This window comes from Papio anubis, chromosome 15 (genome assembly GCF_008728515.1).
Source record: "Papio anubis isolate 15944 chromosome 15, Panubis1.0, whole genome shotgun sequence".
In the NCBI taxonomy this organism is placed as follows: domain Eukaryota; kingdom Metazoa; phylum Chordata; class Mammalia; order Primates; family Cercopithecidae; genus Papio; species Papio anubis.
Window position 1 is genome coordinate 43,146,699 of NC_044990.1, and position 7,754 is coordinate 43,154,452.

At 42.2% G+C, this 7,754-nt stretch overlaps 1 pseudogene; it reads right to left on the bottom strand.

Annotated features, from left to right (window-relative positions):
* Positions 1 to 1,569: 1,569 nt before the first annotated feature.
* On the bottom strand, positions 1,570 to 5,046 carry LOC101012859 (annotated as a pseudogene).
* Positions 5,047 to 7,754: the final 2,708 nt, after the last annotated feature.

Consider the following 7,754-nt stretch of genomic DNA (forward strand, 5'->3'; position numbering starts at 1 on the left):
CTTCTTTGGCCACGTGATATTTCAAAATCTCTCTCCAGCATTTCGTGGTATCTTTTTATACTTTGTTGTTGTCTATTATTAGCAACTTATAAATTTGACTTATTCCTGTTGCCTGCATTAGAATATATGTTCCATGAGATAAAAAGTGTTTGTATTTTATGATCAGTAATTGCAGATTTTAGATCCATGTCTATCACATCATATGAAATGCTGAATTATTAAAATATTAAAATTCACAGAAGCTAAGTTTTCAGAATCATATTCTCTTGAGAAATCTCAGAAGCTTCTTAATCCTATCTTTAAATTTTTAAAAATGAAGTACCCTAAGTCCAGGGAATTGAAGAAATTATCCATGGTCAACAAAAAAGTTGAAGACAGATAAAGTACTAAATATCAATTCCATTCTCCTCGGACGGAACTGATTGTATACCCCTTTCCTTCTTTTATTGGTAAACATTGGTAGGCTTTGGCCATTTAACAAAAATTCATTCTGGGTACAGCTGTTGTTTCAGGTGAGAGTGGGAGCCAAAAAGAATTTTAGAATGCCTGCTGCGGAAGCATAGACAAATGTATTATCTCCCCGTGGATATAAGGCAGCATATAGACTTGACTGCTACTGGTTGCTGTCTGATAACTCAGAGTAATTGCTCTGACACCTCAGATAGTACAGCACAGAGATAAAGATAATGAGTTCCTTGAGATATCAGTGAGCCAGTGGATCACCAAATCTTCAATTGTATCCTATACCTGTGCTTCTACTTGTATTAACTAATTTTTTTATTAAGAAAAGAGAAAGAAATATTTTTCATGTATTCTTGGCATATTTCTGCTCTCCCTCAGATTTTGGAAGTGTTGGAAACAATGGAGATTGCTGGTGGCTAATACAGAATAAACTGTGGAAGAACATTTATTTCCAACTAAATGTCTGTGTGTGCATACATGTGTGTGTACATGCATGTGTGTATGTGTTGATTTATTTCATTGATGTAGACTTATTAATTATTGATGTGAGATTCTTACATTACTTAACAGTAATCACATAACTCATAAGACCTTTTTAGATTTGCAGCCAAGGGCAAGAGCAGGGACTGAAATAACAAAACCCTAGGTCTATTAGTCTGCTTTCTCACTGCTAATAAAGGCATACCAAAGACTGGGCAATTTACAAAAGAAAGAAATTTAATGGACTTGCAGTTCCACATGGCTGGGGAGGCTTCACAATCATAGTGGAAGGCAAGAAGGAGCAAATCACATCTTACATGGATGGCAGCAGGCAAAAGACTTGTGCAGGGAAACTCCCATTTTTAAAACCCTCCTATCTAGTGAGGTTTATTCACTAACACTAGAACAGCATGGGAAGACCCATGATTCAATTACCTCCCACCAGGCCCCTCCCACAACACCTAGGAATTCAAGATTGGACATAGCCAAACCATGTCACAAGGCTATGGAAGCAATATATTTATTAAGTGTTTAACATGATTCATTGTTTTCATTTTAGTGTGTGATTACAGGCTTCATTTTCTGAACTCAGGACCTTGTTTTGTATGTGTGTGTGTGTGTGTGTGTGTGTGTGTGTGTGTGAATTATGATTCTTTATTCTGACTGGTGCCTATGGAAGCAATAGGGAAATATATTTACTAATTAGTTTTGTCTTTTTGCATAGAGAAAGCTTGGACTATATTTCTGGAAGGTACCCACTGTGGGATGCTGCTTGTTCTCTGGTGTTGCCATGCAGCGACTGGGAGGAGCAGAGGGCTGCTGGAGACCCTCTGAGATTCTGCTTGTGCACATGCACTGCCTGCAGGGCATGGCGTTCTCCAGCCCATAAAGCAAGACTTCTCAGGCCCTGTAGCTAGCATCCACCACACCCATATCAGCCACTAGCATTTTAAAGATGATTTTACGTGGGCACATAAGGGCCCAGAAAAAATGTTTTACATATATTTTAGGAGCCTTAACCTTCATGTCATAGCTAATCAGTGAATGAAGTTACCTTTTCATCAAAGAGCCTCATCGATGTTTTCTTGGTACTAAAAACTTTTATCAATCTGAATCCTAGTGTTGTGCTCTAAACACTAACCTCACCTATTCCTCTGTCGCCAGAGGCTTTAAACTTGTAGGCTTCCAGCAGGGATTCTCCTGATAAGCGTGCATACCAGTGCAGCTGGGCACACTTGGGAACAGCAGGCTGGCCTTCAACACCTGGCTTCAGAGGCAGGGTGTGACTCCAGGTGCTTGCTCAGGTGGTTGGCAAAATCCACCTGTGTCTGGAACAGGACCTGGTTGATGATGCTCTTGGGCAGCCACCCCTTGAAGTCGATGCTGAGCAGTCACGAAAGTTTGGTCTTGGAGGGACTTCCAGTCACCAGGTGAAGCACCATGCAAGTGGGAACATGCTACCCCCGATGACACCCTTCTGCTCGGGCATGTTCCTGAAGTCTGTGGCCATGCCAGCCAGCACACAGGTGGAGCCTCGACGCTTGGCACAGTGTATGCTCACAAAGTCGCGGGGCCCCATCAGGTTTCCCGCTGCCTTTGCAGGCAGCTCATGGGTAATGAATGCGTCTTTTCTGATCTTCTGCAGGATCTTAATCTCTTTGATATTGGGGTTCCACTCCCCCATTGCCTCCATGCACTCCACCAGCTCTTCGTAGAGCCTCTCCATGGGTGGCTCCACCACAACTTGCAACCGAAACATCTTGCCCACAGCTGGAGCCACTTTACTCATCACTTTGTCCCCATTGTCCTGCTGGCTGTCCTTCTTCCAGCCCGCCTGGTTGCTGAGGGCTAAGGATGCCCAAGGCCTTCTGCATGGCCTCTTCCCCCTGCCAGAGATAGGTCAGTTCCTGGTCACAGTAGAGAGTCTCTCTCTCTTTCTTTTTTTTTTTTTTCTTTCTTTTCTTTTTCCAGGTTCAAGAGATTCTCTTGCCTCAGCCTCCCGAGTAGGTGGGATTACAGGCACGCGCCACCATGCCTGGTTAATTTTTGTATTTTTAGGTGTTTTACCATGTTGGTCAGGCTGCTCTCGAACTCCTAACCTCGTGATCCGCCCGCCTCGGCCTCCCAACGTGCTGGTATTACAGGCGTGAGCCACTGCGCCCGGCCAGAGAGTCTCTCCCAGCAGCGAACAAAGCAGAGAACTCCACCACCGAATCTGGTTAACCCACGTGCTTGGAGGGGGGCCTCCCAGGGCCCTTCGGATCAGCTCCTGGCCGATGCTCCTCACAGCCTGTTGCCTCAGCCCCTTCATGTTGCGCATGTGTCTGTAGGAGCTCCCGGGGCACAGTTTGAATGTCACTAGCAGCATTGTTTCCTGGCAGATGTGGCAGTAGTGGGGCCGCCAACGCCGGTGCTGCTGTCTCTTTTCTCAAGGGTGACTCTTCGTCCTTCCTGAGCCACTCAAGCTTCGCCTCTGAGTCCCGCAGCTCCAGCCTGGACCCGGTGTTCTGCGTATTAAATGTCCCTGACTGAAGGCTGTGCATCATCGTCAGGAGATATAAACGCCATCACTCACTGGATTCTTCCCAGCAGTGCTCAGCTCCCCGTGCAGCGCCTGCTGCCATCTATCCAGTGCATACTTTCTCCCTCCAGGGATGCTTGCAGTGCGGCCTCCCCTCCGAGGCTGTCCTCTGTGCCCCTCCTCACTCTACTCTTTAATTAGAATCCAGTATTTTGTCCAGGCTCGGTGGCTCAGGTCCTTCTTATAGACTCATTGAATATTGAAATCGGTAGGACATCCCTTTTTGCTAATTTATTGTCCTCATTTAGCGCTTCTCTCTGGTCTTTCCTGTCCTTTTGGAGTCACCAAAATTTAATAAGAGAAACTTTGACTTCCATGTCTGATCCCATGTGATCTTCCCAGTAAGTCTAATCCTAGGATGTGATTTGCATATCTGTTACCCTCTCACTCACATACTCCCTACTAAGATAACCTGAAGCATAACTGAGTTGTCCATTCTATGACATAGCAAAATATATTGTTTTATTCCTGTAAAGAAATTTCTCAAGGAGTTAATTATAATGTAAAGCCATTTACTCATTCTGGCAATGTGCAAATTCAGAAATATACAGAAAATGTACAACAACCCAAATTAATCTTAATACACACATTATGTTGTTAAAATCAAGGTAGATATGAATTTCTATAATCTTCATATGTAAAGCTTAATATCCTTAAGAAGTATTTAGGTAATATTGCAGTTTTAATTTGTGTCTATGTAGTTTGGTCCCCTTTGCTCCATTTTAATTTTTTTCCACTCTTTGTATTACTCCCTTGTTTTCATTTGTTTTGCTAATATTTCCTCTTTATTATTATTTTGATATTTACAGAATAGTTGCAAAATTGTATAGTGAGTTCTTACCATTTACTCATATTTCTCTAAGGTTTACATTATAAGCAGCTATGAAACACTTATCACAACTTAGAAATTCACATTGGTATGATCCCTTAAATCAAATTGCAGCCTTTTTTCTGATTTTATCAGTTTTACCATTAATATCCTTTTTTTCTGTTTCAGTATTTAATGTATGATACCATATACTATATACCATATTGCATTTTTTTCTGGTGTTCTCCAGTTGTGAGTTCTCACTCTTTGTTTATTTATTTGTTTTTGTAAGCTTGACACTTTTGAATTATACTGATCAAACATTTTGTTGAATATCCTTCAGTTTTGGTTTTTGCTGTTTTCTCATGATTAACTGGAGTGAATAAAGTTTCAGAAAAAAATACCACAGAAATAAAATGCACTTCTCATCACATCATGCCTAACCCCCTTTAAATCATTACTTTTCTTCTGTTTCACTCTCACAGCTCTGATTTCTGAGCTTTCTCTTATTACAAGAATATAATCGTTTTCCACCTTAAATGGGTTTGCTTTCTATGAAAAAGATCTGTATGTGGAATTAAAATATTCTGCTATTTAGCTTCATGATGCTTAATTGATCAGCATGCTTTGAGATGATTTATTTATTTTGTTTGTTTGTTTGCTTTTTGAGACAGAGTCTTGTTCTGTCGCCCAGGATGGAGTACAGTGGCGTGACCTTGGCTCACTGCAACCTCCGCCTCCTGGGTTCAATAAATTCTCCTGTCTCAGCCTCCTAAGTAGATGGGATTACAGGCGCTCGCCACCACGTCCAGCTAATTTTTGTATTTTTAGTAGAGATGGGGTTTCACCATGTTGGTCACGCTGGTCTCGAACCCCTGACCTAGTGATCCACCCACCTCGGCCTCCCAACGTGTTGAGATTACAGCAGTGAGCCACCTCACCCGGTCTGAGATGATTTATAATAAACCAGTGATTTCTTACTGTATTTCTGAAGGATGCATGCTAATCACTGATATAATGTATCTAAGATCTAGTTTCTTTGTTCCCCCATGACAGAAAACTGCAGATTTTGTATAAAAATCTCAAAAAGAGAATCAAGCTTAATTATGAAGCCAAATGATTGACACAAATTGGTAAATTCCCTTGACAGCCTAGACAATTCTTAGTTAATATAAAAGTTTTATAATAAAAACAGACTTAATGCCACATATTTTAATAATTACTTTTCAAAAATGTAGTGCTAAATAAGAAATTCTATTATCAAGGGGATAAATTACAAAAGGGCTATGATTCTAGTTTTAAAAGATTCCTTTAAAAGTTATTTTTAATATTATGAAATATTGAAGGTGGTTGAAATTTAAGAATATTTCTCATTAAGTTAAATTGGATATAATGGGGAACCACTTATTCATTTATTACTTACACCTTTTTTCCTCTCATTTTTTTTAAGCTCTTAAACTTTTTTTTTGTTTTTTGAGTTATAGGAAGGGCATTCTGAAAAGTATTAGGATTAATAAAGATGGCTGACTAGAAACAGCTGGGATACACCTCTTCCACAAAGAGGAACAAAAATACTGAGTAAATCTTCACACATCCAACAGATCTTTTGAGAGAAAACTCTGAAATTTAATACAGAGGCAACAGAAGATGCTTTGATTGAAGAGGGAGGGAGGGGACTTCCTGCTCAACATCACTGGGTGCCAAGACTGACCCACAGACCTAAATCAAACCCAAGGACGGGATAAGTAAAGGAATCCCATGGCACCACATTCCTACTCTGGGCCACTGAGATCCTAGCTAAAGGAGTTCCCACAACCCTCACAAACCTTCGGACTGTCTGGGAGCTACTGAAGAACATGCAGAGGCACTACCTAAACTCACAGGGATCCCAAAAGATTTCAGTGTGTTGGGCAACTGCAGTAAAATGTGAGTCAGCGCCCACTTCTCAAGTTTCTGTATCTTGCCCTAAACAACTATAGCTCATGTTGTCTGCTGGACCAGGAGAGAGAGGGGCCTGTGCATAATCAGGTGCCCAAGACAGGCCACAGCACCATTGTTCTGGGACAGAAGTGCATCTGAACCACAAACTCCCATGGCTGGTAGTACTTCTAATTACTGCCTACCTGGATTTTCTTGCAGGGGCAGCTCACAGTATAGGCTTCATTGCCCCACCTGAGTGGTTTGCTGGGCAGCCTAAAAGCAGTTCACTTCCCCACTACAGATAGTGCTTGACTCCTGAAGGCCAAAGAAGAAGTCCAGTGGCCTAGTCCCACTTCCCCAGTAGTCAGGCACACTACCTAGGGGTATAGAGATGAGAATTGTGGTCTGATCTCATGCTGGAGAGGGGACCCCTGTGTTAGAACACAGAGAAGAACATGACACATGCTTACACGATGGCGCGAGAGCTGTGCGCTCCTTGTTTCATGAAACCAGACTGCCAAGAGTGAGGCCTGATAGTCTCAGTTTCTTCTATAGGGAGTCTCGCCATCTGTAACACCTCGGACAGCTTAGTGATCTAGTTGTGAATGCTTGAGATGAGATTAACTGCTCAGGTCTGTTGTTCAGGCTGGACATTGGAGGGAGGTCCCAGGGGATCAGGGGAGTAGTAAATGGGGAGCCCTCATGGCCTTTGGCTAGGCTGAAAGCCCCAGACTACCCCCTCTTTCCCTGATTAAGCACTGTGGTAAGAGGATATGCCTCCCCCATTACCTAGAGGGTTGCCCAAGTTATCTGAGAGCTGCCTCTACAACCTCACCAAGGTCAGGACTTGCACCCAACCCAATCCCATCTATTCCTGCCATCTTGGTGGGAGAACACTGTGCACTAATACTGAACCCCATTCCCACCCATTGCCAGCAACACTCTGGTACTTCCCCTCATCAACTAAAGCCACATAAAATTCCACTGCCATCACCACATACGCTTGTCACTTACAAGTGCCAAATACTAATCAGGAGGTCAAACTGCATGGCCCATTACAACTTCTGCTGACATCAGTGTACAATGCTTAGCTGGATCTTACCTACAAGCACCACCCACTAGCGTATGGTGTGGAATGTACAACCCAATATAATTATTGCTGATGAAAGTATACAGTACTGGGGAACAACATAAGACTTTCAAGCCTCCACCTCCCAATATCTGTTGAAGTCAGTGAGCCTCACCTCACAAAGAGCTTATTGTAGACTGCTACCACAATATACAAAAACAGACAAAGAAACAAAAGACTAACATTTGAGAAATACATTGAATTAAGGCTACCTGTTACCACAAAATTTTTATACAGAGAGTTGACCCTATAAAAACATATGGGAGCAAAGCCAAAGGACCATGTCCAACATACACAATAGTCACACCCTCAAATGAGGAAAAAGAGCCCACCCAAACAAAAGAAAATTGAAAAATAACAGGTAATTGCTTCTA